The sequence below is a fragment of the Heterodontus francisci genome, chromosome 3 (genome assembly GCF_036365525.1).
Source record: "Heterodontus francisci isolate sHetFra1 chromosome 3, sHetFra1.hap1, whole genome shotgun sequence".
In the NCBI taxonomy this organism is placed as follows: Eukaryota; Metazoa; Chordata; class Chondrichthyes; order Heterodontiformes; family Heterodontidae; genus Heterodontus; species Heterodontus francisci.
The window spans coordinates 21,608,721-21,623,721 of NC_090373.1; the positions used below are offsets into that span (position 1 = coordinate 21,608,721).

Genomic DNA, 15,001 nt, shown 5'->3' on the forward strand with positions numbered 1-15,001 from the left:
TGGAATCTAGAACATGGCAGCACCAGTCTCAGGATAAGGGTCCAATCATTTGGGACTGAGATGAGGAGAAATTTCTTCACTCAGAGGGTTGTGAATCTTTGGAATTCTCTACCCCAAAGGGTTGTGGATGCCCCACCGTTTAATTTTTCTTCATGCTTTTCTGTGATGTGAGCATCTTTGGCAAGGGCAGCATTTGTGGCCCATCCCTAATTGTCCTTGAGAAGGTGGTCGTGAGCTGCCTTCTTGAACCGCTGCATTCCATCTGGTGTATGGTATACCCACCTGTTAGGAAGGGAGTTCCAGGTTTTTGATCCAGCGACAGTGAAGGCACAGCGATATTGTTCCAAGTCAGGATGGTGTGTGGCTTGGAGGGGAACTTGCAGGTGGTGGTGTTCCCATGCGTCTGCTGTCCTTGTCCTTCTAGTTGGTAGAGGTCGCGGGTTTGGAAGGTGCTGTCTAAAGAGGCTTGGTGCGTTGCTGCAGTGCATCTTGTCGATGATACACACTGCTGCCACTGCGCATCGGTGGTGCAGGGAGTGAATGTTTAGGTGGTGGGTGGGGTGCCGATAAAGCGAGCTGCTTTGTCCTGGATGGTTGTTCCGTGGTTTGATGGTAATGATAGAGTGGGGGATATGCTGGGCCGTGAGGTTACAGATTGTGTTGAATGCAATTCTGCTGCTGCTGATGGCCCACAGCACGTCATAGATGCCTAGTTTTGAGCAGCTACTTTTGAAGCTATCCCATTCAGCACGGTGGTAGTGACACACCACACGATGGATGATGTCCTCAGTGTGAAGACAGGTCTTTGGCTCGGTGGACTGACTGACTGAAGGCAAATGTAGCACCACCCAAGCGGATGGACAGTGTGCCACCTCCAGGCAGGTGGACAGACAGGAGGTCAGTGCACCGCAGGACTGACTAAAGACCTGCCTGTAAGCTCAGCACCGAACAGAAACGTCAGTGGAGTTGCCAGGCAAGATGAGCAGGAAAAAAACTACATTTGTCTGTCAGCTACTGAAAAAGGGTTAATGTAATATTTTCAGGTTGGCGTAAGTGAAAAGGGTAGATGAAGACTTTATTTGAAAAATGCAAAATACTGCAGACACTGCAAATCTGAAATAAAAACGAAAATATCTGGAAACATACAGCAGGTCAAGATGCATCTATGGAGAATAGTTTGGATTTATTTAGCATCCTTATGATCACAAAGCATTCCACAGAAATTAAGGTTTTTGAAGTGTTCTAATATCTTGCAAAAACAGAGAGTTGGGACCCATGTTAGTTCCTGCACTGATTTGTTTCCCACATTTCCGATTGCAATCAGTTGGTACTCAGTGGGATAAATTGCTGTTGATGTAACATATGTGTCAGTTTGTTGCTGTGTTGTGAGTATTAGCATCTGTGTGATGACTTCAGTATGCTGGCTCTTCCGGCAAACATTCCTTTTGTCAGCACTGGAAAATACAAATGAGGGAAAATCAAAAAAAAGACTAATTGTTTAAGGCACTCCCTGAACCATCTGCTGGATGATGCTAAAATCCGTGGAAAACAAAAAGTATTTATAACTGAAGGTGAAAAGGAATTTGCAATGAGACCAGAGAGAGACAATATGCAAAGCGGTTCCGATTGTGTTAGCTTGGCTCAGCGGTAGCTAAGTCACTGGGAAGGCCATCAGTTTGCATTTGCTGCGGTTTGAGAGCTGTGACAGATCCAGCAATCCTCCTGGGACAGTTACACAGAGCCAGAGCCAGCGCCGGGTAGGCGCATGCGCGGCTCACCCGAGTTCCGGGACGCAGGCGCACAGCCGGCCGGCTTGCCGGCGGCCGTCAATCTCTATCCAGTTCCGGTTCCGCCAGTTGTCCCGGGTTACCGGTACCGAGCGGGTGGACCCGCATCCCGATTGTCGACCGAGAGGATCCCGGAGCGGAGTGAGTGCTCCCTGTCTGGGAGGGGGAGGGAGAGGGAGAGGGAGAGGTGTGCCCCCTGTCTGGGAGGGGGAGGGAGGGGGGGGAGGTGTGCCCCCTGTCTGGGAGGGGGGGGGGAGGTAGGGAGGGAGGGGGGGGAGGTGTGCCCCCTGTCTGGGAGGGGGGGGGAGGTGTGCCCCCTGTCTGGGAGGGGGGGGGGGGGGGGAGAGAGAGGTGTGCCCCCTGTCTGGGAGGGAGGGGGGAGGTAGGGAGGGAGGGGGGGGGAGGTGTGCCCCCTGTCTGGGGAGGAGGGGGGGGGGGGGGAGAGAGAGGTGTGCCCCCTGTCTGGGAGGGAGGGGGAGGTAGGGAGGGAGGGGGGGGAGGTGTGCCCCCTGTCTGGGAGGGAGGGGGGGAGGTAGGGAGGGAGGGGGGGGGAGGTGTGCCCCCTGTCTGGGAGGGGGGGGGAGGTAGGGAGGGAGGGGGGGGAGGTGTGCCCCCTGTCTGGGAGGGGGGGGGAGGTGTGCCCCCTGTCTGGGAGGGAGGGGGGGGGGGGAGAGAGAGGTGTGCCCCCTGTCTGGGAGGAGGGGGGACGGTAGGGAGGGAGGGGGGGGAGGTGTGCCCCCTGTCTGGGAGGGGGGGGAGGTAGGGAGGGAGGGGGGGGAGGTGTGCCCCTGTCTGGGAGGGGGGGGGAGGTAGGGAGGGAGGGGGGGAGGTGTGCCCCCTGTCTGGGAGGGGGGGGGAGGTAGGGAGGGAGGGGGGGGGGAGGTGTGCCCCCTGTCTGGGAGGGGGGGGGGAGGTGTGCCCCCTGTCTGGGAGGGAGGGGGGAGGTGTGCCCCCTGTCTGGGAGGGAGGGGGGGGGGGGAGAGAGAGGTGTGCCCCCTGTCTGGGAGGGAGAGGGAGAGGGGAGAGGAGAGAGAAGAGAGAGAGAGAGAGAGGTGTGCCCCCTGTCTGGGAGGGAGGGGGGAGGTAGGGAGGGAGGGGGGGGGAGGTGTGCCCCCTGTCTGGGAGGGGGAGGGGGAGGGGGAGGGAGAGGGAGGAGAGAGAAGAGAGAGAGAGAGAGGTGTGCCCCCTGTCTGGGAGGGAGGGGGGAGGTGTGCCCCCTGTCTGGGAGGGGGGGGGGGAGAGAGAGGTGTGCCCCTGTCTGGGAGGGGGAGGGGGGAGGGAGAGGGAGGAGAGAGAAGAGAGAGAAGAGAGAGAGAGAGGTGTGCCCCCTGTCTGGAGGGAGGGGGGAGGGTAGGGAGGGAGGGGGGGGGAGGTGTGCCCCCTGTCTGGGAGGGGGGGGGAGGTAGGGAGGGAGGGGGGGGAGGTGTGCCCCCTGTCTGGAGGGGGGGGGAGGTAGGGAGGGAGGGGGGGGAGGTGTGCCCCCTGTCTGGGAGGGGGGGGGAGGTGTGCCCCCTGTCTGGGAGGGAGGGGGGGGGGGGGAGAGAGAGGTGTGCCCCCTGTCTGGGAGGGGGAGGGAGAGGGAGAGGGGAGAGGAAGAGAAGAGAGAGAGAGAGAGAGGTGTGCCCCCTGTCTGGGAGGGGAGGGGGAGGTAGGGAGGGAGGGGGGGGGAGGTGTGCCCCCTGTCTGGGAGGGGGGGGGAGGTGTGCCCCCTGTCTGGGAGGGGGGGGGAGGTGTGCCCCCTGTCTGGGAGGGAGGGAGGGAGGGGGGGGGGGGAAGAGGAGGTGTGCCCCCTGTCTGGGAGGGAGGGAGGGGGGAGGAGGTGTGCCCCCTGTCTGGGAGGGAGGGAGGGGGGAGGAGGTGTGCCCCCTGTCTGGGAGGGAGGGAGGGAGAGGGGGGAGGTAGGGAGGGAGGGGGGGGAGGTGTGCCCCCTGTCTGGGAGGGAGGGAGGGGGGAGGAGGTGTGCCCCCTGTCTGGGAGGGGGGGGGAGGTGTGCCCCCTGTCTGGGAGGGAGGGGGTGGGGGGGAAGAGAGAGGTGTGCCCCCTGTCTGGGAGGGGGAGGGGGAGGGAGAGGGAGGAGAGAGAAGAGAGAGAGAGAGAGGTGTGCCCCCTGTCTGGGAGGGAGGGGGGAGGTAGGGAGGGAGGGGGGGGGAGGTGTGCCCCCTGTCTGGGAGGGGGGGGGAGGTGTGCCCCCTGTCTGGGAGGGTGGGGGGGGGGGGGGGAGAGAGAGGTGTGCCCCCTGTCTGGGAGGGGGAGGGGGAGGGAGAGGGGGAGAGGAGAGAGGAGAGAGGAGAGAGGAGAGAGAAGAGAGAGAGAGGTGTGCCCCCTGTCTGGGAGGGAGGGGGGAGGTAGGGAGGGAGGGGGGGGGAGGTGTGCCCCCTGTCTGGAGGGGGGGGAGGTAGGGAGGGAGGGGGGGGAGGTGTGCCCCCTGTCTGGGAGGGGGGGGGAGGTGTGCCCCCTGTCTGGGAGGGAGGGGGGGGGGGGAGAGAGAGGTGTGCCCCCTGTCTGGGAGGGGGAGGGGGAGGGGGAGGGGGAGGGAGAGGGAGAGGAGAGAGAAGAGAGAGAGAGAGAGAGGTGTGCCCCCTGTCTGGGAGGGAGGGGGGAGGTAGGGAGGGAGGGGGGGGGAGGTGTGCCCCCTGTCTGGGAGGGGGGGGAGGTGTGCCCCCTGTCTGGGAGGGAGGGAGGGGGGAGGAGGTGTGCCCCCTGTCTGGGAGGGAGGGGGGGGGGGGGGAGAGAGAGGTGTGCCCCCTGTCTGGGAGGGAGAGGGAGAGGGGAGAGGAGAGAGAAGAGAGAGAGAGAGAGAGGTGTGCCCCCTGTCTGGGAGGGAGGGGGGAGGTAGGGAGGGAGGGGGGGGAGGTGTGCCCCCTGTCTGGGAGGGGGAGGGGGAGGGGGAGGAGAGGGAGGAGAGAGAAGAGAGAGAGAGAGAGGTGTGCCCCCTGTCTGGGAGGGAGGGGGGAGGGTGGCCCCCTGTCTGGGAGGGGGGGGGGAGAGAGAGGTGTGCCCCCTGTCTGGGAGGGGGAGGGGGAGGGAGAGGGAGGAGAGAGAAGAGAGAGAAGAGAGGAGAGAGAGGTGTGCCCCCTGTCTGGGAGGGAGGGGGGAGGTAGGGAGGGAGGGGGGGGAGGTGTGCCCCCTGTCTGGGAGGGGGGGGGAGGTAGGGAGGGAGGGGGGGGAGGTGTGCCCCCTGTCTGGGAGGGGGGGGAGGTAGGGAGGGAGGGGGGGGAGGTGTGCCCCCTGTCTGGGAGGGGGGGGGAGGTGTGCCCCCTGTCTGGGAGGGAGGGGGGGGGGGGGAGAGAGAGGTGTGCCCCCTGTCTGGGAGGGGGAGGGAGAGGGAGAGGGGAGAGGAGAGAGAAGAGAGAGAGAGAGAGAGGTGTGCCCCCTGTCTGGGAGGGAGGGGGGAGGTAGGGAGGGAGGGGGGGGGAGGTGTGCCCCCTGTCTGGGAGGGGGGGGGAGGTGTGCCCCCTGGTCTGGGAGGGGGGGGGAGGTGTGCCCCCTGTCTGGGAGGGAGGGAGGGAGGGGGGGGGGGGAAGAGGAGGTGTGCCCCTGTCTGGGAGGGAGGGAGGGGGGAGGAGGTGTGCCCCTGTCTGGGAGGGAGGGAGGGGGAGGAGGTGTGCCCCCTGTCTGGGAGGGAGGGAGGGAGAGGGGGGAGGTAGGGAGGGAGGGGGGGGAGGTGTGCCCCTGTCTGGGAGGGAGGGAGGGGGGAGGAGGTGTGCCCCCTGTCTGGGAGGGGGGGGGAGGTGTGCCCCCTGTCTGGGAGGAGGGGGGGGGGGGAAGAGAGAGGTGTGCCCCCTGTCTGGGAGGGGGAGGGGGAGGGAGAGGGAGGAGAGAGAAGAGAGAGAGAGAGAGAGAGGTGTGCCCCCTGTCTGGGAGGGAGGGGGGAGGTAGGGAGGGAGGGGGGGGGAGGTGTGCCCCCTGTCTGGGAGGGGGGGGGAGGTGTGCCCCCTGTCTGGGAGGGAGGGCGGGGGGGGGAGAGAGAGGTGTGCCCCCTGTCTGGGAGGGGGAGGGGGAGGGAGAGGGGAGAGGAGAGGGGAGAGGAGAGAGGAGAGAGGAGAGAGGAGAGAGAGAGAGGTGTGCCCCCTGTCTGGGGAGGGAGGGGGGAGGTAGGGAGGGAGGGGGGGGAGGTGTGCCCCCTGTCTGGGAGGGGGGGGGGAGGTAGGGAGGGAGGGGGGGGAGGTGTGCCCCCTGTCTGGGAGGGGGGGGGAGGTGTGCCCCCTGTCTGGGAGGGAGGGGGGGGGGGGAGAGAGAGGTGTGCCCCTGTCTGGGAGGGGGAGGGGAGGAGAGGGAGAGGAGAGAGAAGAGAGAGAGAGAGAGAGGTGTGCCCCCTGTCTGGGAGGGAGGGGGAGGTAGGGAGGGAGGGGGGGGGAGGTGTGCCCCCTGTCTGGGAGGGGGGGGGAGGTGTGCCCCCTGTCTGGGAGGGAGGGAGGGGGGAGGAGGTGTGCCCCCTGTCTGGGAGGGGGGGGGAGGTGTGCCCCCTGTCTGGGAGGAGGGAGGGAGGGGGGGGGGGAAGAGGAGGTGTGCCCCCTGTCTGGGAGGGAGGGAGGGGGGAGGAGGTGTGGCCCCCTGTCTGGGAGGGAGGGAGGGGGGAGGAGGTGTGCCCCCTGTCTGGAGGAGGGGGGAGGTAGGGAGGGAGAGGGGGGAGGTAGGGAGGGAGGGGGGGGAGGTGTGCCCCCTGTCTGGGAGGGAGGGGGGAGGGAGGTGTGCCCCCTGTCTGGGAGGGGGGGGGAGGTGTGCCCCCTGTCTGGGAGGGAGGGAGGGGGGGGGGAGGTGTGCCCCCTGTCTGGGAGGGAGGGGGGGGGGGGAAGAGAGAGGTGTGCCCCCTGTCTGGGAGGGGGAGGGGGAGGGAGAGGGAGGAGAGAGAAGAGAGAGAGAGAGAGAGGTGTGCCCCCTGTCTGGGAGGGAGGGGGGAGGTAGGGAGGGAGGGGGGGGAGGTGTGCCCCCTGTCTGGGAGGGGGGGGGGAGGTGTGCCCCCTGTCTGGGAGGGAGGGGGGGGGGGGGAGAGAGAGGTGTGCCCCCTGTGGGAGGGGGAGGGGGAGGAGGGGGAGAGGAGAGAGAAGAGAGAGAGAGAGAGAGAGAGAGAGGTGTGCCCCCTGTCTGGGAGTGAGGGGGGAGGTAGGGAGGGAGGGGGGGGGAGGTGTGCCCCCTGTCTGGGAGGGGGGGGGAGGTGTGCCCCCTGTCTGGGAGGGAGGGAGGGGGGAGGAGGTGTGCCCCCTGTCTGGGAGGGGGGGGGAGGTGTGCCCCCTGTCTGGGAGGGAGGGAGGGAGGGGGGGGGGAAGAGGAGGTGTGCCCCCTGTCTGGGAGGGAGGGAGGGGGGAGGAGGTGTGCCCCCTGTCTGGGAGGGAGGGAGGGGGGAGGAGGTGTGCCCCCTGTCTGGGAGGGAGGGAGGGGGGGGGAGGTGTGCCCCCTGTCTGGGAGGGAGGGGGGAGGTAGGGAGGGAGAGGGGGGAGGTAGGGAGGGAGGGGGGGAGGTGTGCCCCCTGTCTGGGAGGGAGGGAGGGGGGAGGAGGTGTGCCCCCTGTCTGGGAGGGGGGGGAGGTGTGCCCCCTGTCTGGGGAGGGAGGGAGGGGGGGGGGGGAAGAGGAGGTGTGCCCCCTGTCTGGGAGGGATGGAGGGGGGAGGAGGTGTGCCCCCTGTCTGGGAGGGAGGGAGGGGGGAGGAGGTGTGCCCCTGTCTGGAGGGAGGGAGGGGGGGGAGGTGTGCCCCTGTCTGGGAGGGAGAGGGGGGAGGTAGGGAGGGAGGGGGGGGAGGTGTGCCCCCTGTCTGGGAGGGAGGGAGGGGGAGGAGGTGTGCCCCCTGTCTGGGAGGGGGGGGGAGGTGTGCCCCCTGTCTGGGAGGGGGGGGGAAGAGGAGTGTGCCCCCTGTCTGGAGGGAGGGAGGGGGGAGGAGGTGTGTGCCCCTGTCTGGGAGGGATGGGAGGGGGGGAGGAGGTGTGCCCCCTGTCTGGGAGGGAGGGAGGGGGGGGGAGGTGTGCCCCCTGTCTGGGAGGGAGGGGGGAGGTAGGGAGGGAGGGGGGGGAGGTGTGCCCCCTGTCTGGGAGGGAGGGGGGGGAGGTGTGCCCCTGTCTGGGTGGGAGGGAGGGAGGGGGGGGGGGATGTGTGCCCCCTGTCTGGGAGGGAGGGAGGGGGGGGGTGAGGTTGTGCCCCCTGTCTGGGAGGGAGGGGGGAGGTAGGGAGGGAGGGGGGGGAGGTGTGCCCCCTGTCTGGGAGGGAGGGGGGGGGGGATGTGTGCCCCCTGTCTGGTGAGGGGGGGGGGGGAGGTGTGCCCCCTGTCTGGGAGGGAGGGAGGGGGGGGAGGTGTGCCCCCTGTCTGGGTGGGAGGGAGGGAGGGGGGGGATGTGTGCCCCCTGTCTGGGAGGAGGGAGGGGGGGGGGAGGTGTGCCCCTGTCTGGGAGGGAGGGAGGGGGGGGGAGAGGAGGTGTGCCCCCTGTCTGGGAGGGAGGGGGGAGGTAGGGAGGGAGGGGGGGGAGGTGTGCCCCCTGTCTGGGAGGAGGGGGGGGGAGGGTGTGCCCCCTGTCTGGGAGGGAGGGAGGGGGGGGGGGGAGAGAGGAGGTGTGCCCCCTGTCTGGGAGGGAGGGGGAGGGGGGGAGAGAGGAGGTGTGCCCCCTGTCTGGGAGGGAGGGGGGAGGTAGGGAGGGAGGGAGAGAGGAGGTGTGCCCCCTGTCTGGGAGGGGGAGGGAGGAGGGAGAGGTGTGCCCCATGTCTGGGAGGGAGGGGGGGGGGGGAGAGGAGGTGTGCCCCCTGTCTGGGAGGGAGGGGGGGAGGAGGGGGGGGAGAGGAGGTGTGCCCCCTGTCTGGGAGGGAGGGGGGGAGGAGGGGGGGGGGAGGTGTGCCCCCTGTCTGGGAGGGGGGGGGGGAGGTTGTGCCCCCTGTCGGGAAGGAGGGAGGGGGGGGAAGGTGTGCCCCCTGTCTGGGATGGGAGGGAGGAGGAGGGGGGGGGGGGAGATGTGCCCCCTGTCTGGGAGGGGAGGAGGGGGGGGGGGAGTGTGCCCCCTGTCTGGGAGGGAGGGAGGGGAGGTGAGTGCCCCCTGTCTGGGAGGTGAGTGCCCCCTGTCTGGAGGGAGGGAGGGGAGATGAGTGCCCCCTGTCTGGGAGGGAGGGAGGGGAGATGAGTGCCCCCTGTCTGGGAGGGAGGGAGGGGAGATGAGTGCCCCCTGTCTGGGAGGGAGGGGAGGTGAGTGCCCCTGTCTGTGAGGGAGGGAGCGAGCGAGTTCCCCCTGTCTGTGAGGGAGGGAGAGGGCGAGTGATCCCTGTCTGTGAGGGAGGGAGGGGGCGAGTGATCCTTGTCTGTGTGAGGGAGGGAGGGGGCGAGTGATCCCTGTCTGTGAGGGAGGGAGGGGGTGGGCGAGTGCCCCCTGTCTGTGAGGGAGGGAGCGAGTGATCCCTGTCTGTGAGGGAGGGTGAGAGTGAGTGCCCTCTGTCTGTGAAGGAGGAAGAGGCATGGGGAATCTTTATTTGAATGCAGGACACAACCACAATAAGGTCTGTGAACATGTGGCAGACGTGAAAATAAATGGTTTAAATCTAATAGCCTTAGAGACTTAGTTACAAGGTGACTAAGGTTGGGAAATAAATATTACAGGGTACACTATTTCAAAAAGACAGACTGAATGGCAAAGGAGGAGGGGCTAGCCCTGATAGTAAAGGATGACATAGGGCGTTAATGAGAAGGGACCTTGGCTCAGAAGATTATGCATTAGAATCAGTAAGGGTGGAGATGAGGCAATAGCAAGAATCAGAAAATGCTGGTGGGAGTAGCTGATAGGCTCCGCTAACAGTAATTATGCTGTTGGACAGAGCATTAGATAAGAAATTATTGGAGCTTGTAACAAAGGCAATGTAATAATTGTGGAGGACTTTAATATTCATATGTACTAAACCAAACAAATTGGCAAGGATAGTGTAGAAGATGAGTTTGTAGCATGTTTTTTTGACAGTTCCCTGGACAATACAATGTGGAACCAAGTAGGGATAAAACTATCTTAGATCTCGTATTGTGTAATGAAGCAGGGTTAATTAGTAATCTTATAGTAAAAGATCAGCTGGGTAATAGTGAACATAATACAACTGAATTCCATGTTAAGTTTGAAAGTGACATACCTCAATCACAAACAAGAAGCTTATACTTTAAGCCAGTTACAAAGATATGAAGAGAGAGCTGGCTGAGGTTAATTGGCTAAGTACACTAAAAGGTCGGGCAGTTAAATAAACAGTGGGAATATTTAAAGAAGCAGTTCAAAATGTTCAACAAAAATACATTCCATTGAAAAATGAAAACTCAGCAAGAAAGATCTATCCGTGGCTTACTCAAGAAGTTAAGGATAGTATTACATTAAAAGGAGAGGCTTATAATGTTGCAAAGTCTGAGGATTGGGAGTGTTTTAGAAACCAGCAAAGGGCCACCAAAAAATTGCTAAAAATGGACAAAATAGAATACAAGAGTCAACTAGCTAGGAATATTAAAACAGACTGTAAGAGCTTTTACAAGCATGTATAAAGGAAGAGAGTAGCTAAAGCAAACATGGGTCCCTAAGAAGCAGAGACAGGAGACATTATATGGCATGAGGAATGGCAGAGACATTGAATAAATATTTTGTCTGTCTTCACAATAGAAGGCACAAGTTGTATACCAGAAATGGAGGGTAACCTTGGGGCTAAAAAGCATGAAGAAATTGAGGTAATTAGAATCAGTAGAGCAAAAGTATTGGAAAAATTTAAGGGACTAAAATCTGACAAATCCGCAGGACCTGATGGCCTACGTTTTTGGGTTCTAAAAGAGATGGCTGCAGAGGTAGTAGATGCACTGCTTATGATTTTCCAAAATTCCTGGATTCTGGAATGGTACCAGTGGATTGGAAGTAAGCAAGTGTAATAGCGCTATTCAAGAAAGAAGACAGAGAGAAAAGAGGGAACAACAGGCCAGTTAGCCTCACATCAGTCATTGGGAAAATGCTGGAATCTATTATCAAGGAAGTCTTAACAATGTACTAAGAAAATCATAGTATGATCAGGCAAAGTCAACACGGTTTTACAAAAGAAAAATCGTCTTTGACAAATTTATTCGAGTTTTTTGAGGATGTAACTGGTAGGGTAGATAAAGGGGAACCAGTAGATATCTTATACTTGGATTTCAAAACGGAAGTTGATAAGGTGCCACACAAAAGGTTAATAGACAAGATAAGGACTCATGGAGTTGGGGTAATATATTAGCATGAATAGCATTGGTGACTGTGCCTTCAGCTGCCAGTGCCCTAAGCTCTAAAATTCCTTCCCTAAACCTCCCCACTTCTCTGTCCTTTCTCCTTTTAAGATGTTCCTTAAAACTTTCCTGTTTGACCAAGCTTTTGGTCGCTGCTCTAATACCTCCATGTGTGGATTGATGTCAAATTTTGTTTGATCACACTCCTGTGAAGCACCTTGGGGTGCTTTATTACCTTAAAGTCACTATTTAAATACAATTAGTTGTATGGTCCCCAAAGCTCTCCCACCACTGGGGTTTTCCTTGTCTCCTGTCTGGTTCTGTTTGGATTAATTGATAATGATTGATTGCTATGATTAGTCAACAACTCTATTATCATTGTATCATGTGACTCCCAGGATGGTCGAAGTGAACTGGATGGATCTCGCTCTTTTCCTACAGCAATTCCAATGTTCCATGTAATGTACAGTGCATCATTCTGCTGAAACCTGACTGGTTCTTTGAAGATAAGAAGTAATTATTGGGTGCAGCTTTGAGTCAATTACGGGTTACCTGCTGTTTGTGTGGGAAGTTTGCAGATTGGCAGGTACTTGGAAACTTACCAGCCCCTGGGCAGCTCGAAATGACTGCTTTTCTCCTCTTCAAAATACTTCTAACACTTTGAAGTGTGGCAGAAGTGTGTTAGATGCACTACTTTTATTTAGATTTATGTAGCTCTAAGAAAGAAAAGAAGCATTGCTGTTTCAAACTGGTGCATTTTGTACAATAGTTAAAAATGCAAAATGTATAAAGGCACTATATCCCAGTAACTATGCAAGCTGGAAGCTGACAAGAGTATTCGAGCAGTCTAGCCTTGAGAAGAGGAGTGGGATCTATGTAGATTTCTGTAGAATGTACAGCAAGAAATTGGCCATTCGGGCACAGGTCCATGCTGCACACAAGTCTCCTCCCACCCTTCCATCTAACTGTATTGGCATTACAAATCTGAAGATATCAGTAGTGGTGAGGGAGAAGTAGGGATAGAGGTGAAAGAAAACATGGTAGGGAAAGAGCAGGTGAAGATGGAGTTGAGCAAGACACTGGGGCCATCCCAAATCTCTTGGCATTTCTTCGCAGATGAAGATTTTGGGAATGTTGTTGTCATTGGTTGCAGGCCTGCTGGTGGCTAGTCAGGCCTATCCATGACCGGCAGATGCTCCCACAGCAGGTACAAGTGAAGGTGTAGTGGCTGCTGGGGGCAATTGAATCTATCCTTCTCCTTTTCTCTTTCATGCTGGTTCTTCGCTCAGTCTCAAAGGTGTCTGTAGCCCTCCTGATGCAGCATCTCCAGGCATCACAATCTATGGCCTGCACTTCCCACTAGCAATGGTCGATGTGGCACATAAAGGGACTTCTTCAGGGAGTCCTTGAAATGTTTTCATGGGGCCCCTCTGTTCCTTTTACCAGTGGTCAGCTCTCCATACAACATGATCTTGGACAGGCGACTGTCATCCATCCGTGCAATGTGACCCATCCAATGCAGTTGGTTTTGCAGGAGGATGGCCTCGATGCTGGTGATGTTGGCTGTTTCCAGGACTTCAATGTTTGTGATAAGGTCCTACCAGTAGATCTTGAAGATGCTGCGGAAGCAGTGCTGATGGAAGCTCTCTAGAAGGCGTACATGACGGCGGTATAGGACCCATGATTCGACGCCATACAGAAGGGTGATGAGGACTATGGCTTTGTACACTGAGTTTGGTCTGTGCTCTGAGGCTGCGGTTGCTCCACACACGTTTGTAGAGTCTGCCGAATGTACTGTTTGCTTTTGAGAGCCTATTGTCCATGTCCTTGTCCATGGTGGTATCAAATGAGATGACGCTCCCCAAATAAGTAATTGCTTGATGGCATTCAGCTTGGTTCCCTCAATGACCATGCTTGGTGGTCTATATTCTTCTTGGGGTGCAAGCTGATGCAGGACTTAAGTTTTCTTTAAACTGATTTTTAGTCCGAAGAGTTGTGCCATCTCAGAAAAATGTGGTGTTATACGTTGCAGGTCTGACTGACTGTGGGCCAGGAGAGCACAGTCATCGGTGAAAAGAAGTTCACGGATGAGTTTTTCTTGTGTTTTTGTGTGAGCCTGAGGTTGACGCCCCAGTCCGGAAGCGTATGTAAACTCCCTCCTTAAGATCTTCCATTGCCTGGTGCAACATCATGCTGAAAAAGAGGGTGAATCGGGTCGGGGCCAGCACACATTCCTGCTTCACGCCATTGGAGATTCGGAAGGGACTTGAGAGGTCGCTGTTTTCCTTGGCTTGTCTGTACTGATTTTCATGAAACTGCTTCACCATGGCCAGGAACCTGGGTGGGCATCCAAATTTTTCAAGGATTTTCCAAAGTCCATCTCTGCTCACAGTGTCAAAGGCCTTGATGAGGTCTAAGAAAGTGACGTACAAGCTTTTGTTTTGCTCAAGACACTTTTCTTGTAATTGCCTGAGTGCAAATACCATTTCTGTGTGGCTCTGTTTGCTCTGAAACCACACTGTCTCTCTGGGAGGTTTTCTTCCTCAATGGTAGGCACTAGCCTGTTCAGAAGTATTCTAGCCAGGATCTTCCCAGCAATTGAGAGGAGGGTGATCGCACGATAGTTGGGGCAGTCTGATTTTTCTCCTTTGTTTCTGTACAGGGTGATGATAACGGCATCATAAAGATCCTATGAAATCCTGCCCTGTTCTCAGCAGGCTGTGAAAATTTCGTGGAGCTTGATGTATAGGGCAGGGCCACCATGCTTCAAGGCTTCGGGTGGAATTCCATCTGCTCTGGGGTCTCTGTTGTTCTTCATCTGGTTGATTGCGGTCACAGTTTCCTCCAGAGTTCGGCTGTCATCCAGCTCTTCTTTGACTGGCAATTGTTGGATGCGATTGATGGCAGTATCAAGCACTGTGCACTTGGCACTGAAGAGAGTTTCAAAGTGCTCCGACCAGCGATCCAGGACTGACTCCTTGTCGGCGTATCGGGTCTTGCCATCGGCGATCAAGGGGTTTTGTGCTGGTCCGTAGCCAGATTTTAGTGCTTCATAGAAACTTCTTATGTCGCCAGTATCAGCATACAGTTGAATTTTTTCCGCAAGTGCAATCCACCAGTCGTTTTGGATGTTCCTCAGTTTACATTGAAGGGTGCTGCATGCTTGACATCTTTTTCTCTTGGCTGAGCAAGGTGAGCCTGATCTGACCTTTTTATTTTTAGCAGAACTTGAATTTCCTTGTCATTTTCATCAAACCAGTTCCTCCTTCTTGGTAATATAAAAGCAAAATACTGCGGATGCTGGAAATCTGAAATAAAAACAAGAAATGCTGGAATCACTCGGGTCTGGCAGCATCTGTGGAAAGAGAAGCAGAGTTAACGTTTCGGGTCAGTGACCCTTCTTCGGAACTGACAAATATTAGAAAAGTCACAGATTATAAACAAGTGAGGTGGGGGTGGGGCAAGAGATAACAAAGGAGAAGGTGCAGATTGGACCAGGCCACATAGCTGACCAAAAGGTCACGGAGAAAAGGCAAACAATATGTTAATGGTGTGTTGAAAGACAAAGCATTAGTACAGATTAGGTGTTAATACACTGAATATTGAACAGCAGCAAGTGCAAACCTGAAGAAAAACAACCTGAAAAAAACAGTGGGTAAGCAAACTGAACAAACTAAGATGAAATGAAATAAATGCAAAAAAAGATTGTAAAAAATGTAAAAAGGAATGTAAAAAAAGGAAGAAAAAATAACTAAAAATGAAAGTAAAATGGGGGCTGTCATGCTCTGAAATTATTGAACTCAATGTTCAGTCCGGCAGGCTGTAGTGTGCCTAATCGGTAGATGAGATGCTGTTCCTCGAGCTTGCGTTGATGTTCACTGGAACACTGCAGCAATCCCAGGACAGAGGTGTGAGCATGAGAGCAGGGGGGAGTGTTGAAATGGCAAGCAACCGGAAGCTCAGGGTCCTGCTTGCGGACTGAGCGGAGATGTTCCGCAAAGCAGTCACCCAGTCTGCGCTTGGTCTCCC

General features: G+C 58.0%; 1 protein-coding gene across 1 annotated transcript in view; it reads left to right on the top strand.

Annotated features, from left to right (window-relative positions):
- The first annotated feature begins 1,844 nt into the window (after positions 1-1,844).
- The window catches only part of rab23 (RAB23, member RAS oncogene family), a 50,793-nt gene continuing 37,636 nt past the window's right edge, over positions 1,845-15,001 (top strand). Inside the window, exon 1 of the mRNA XM_068020154.1 lies at positions 1,845-1,928. The gene's annotated coding sequence lies outside the window, so the exon portion shown is untranslated. The remainder of the gene's footprint in view (positions 1,929-15,001) is intronic.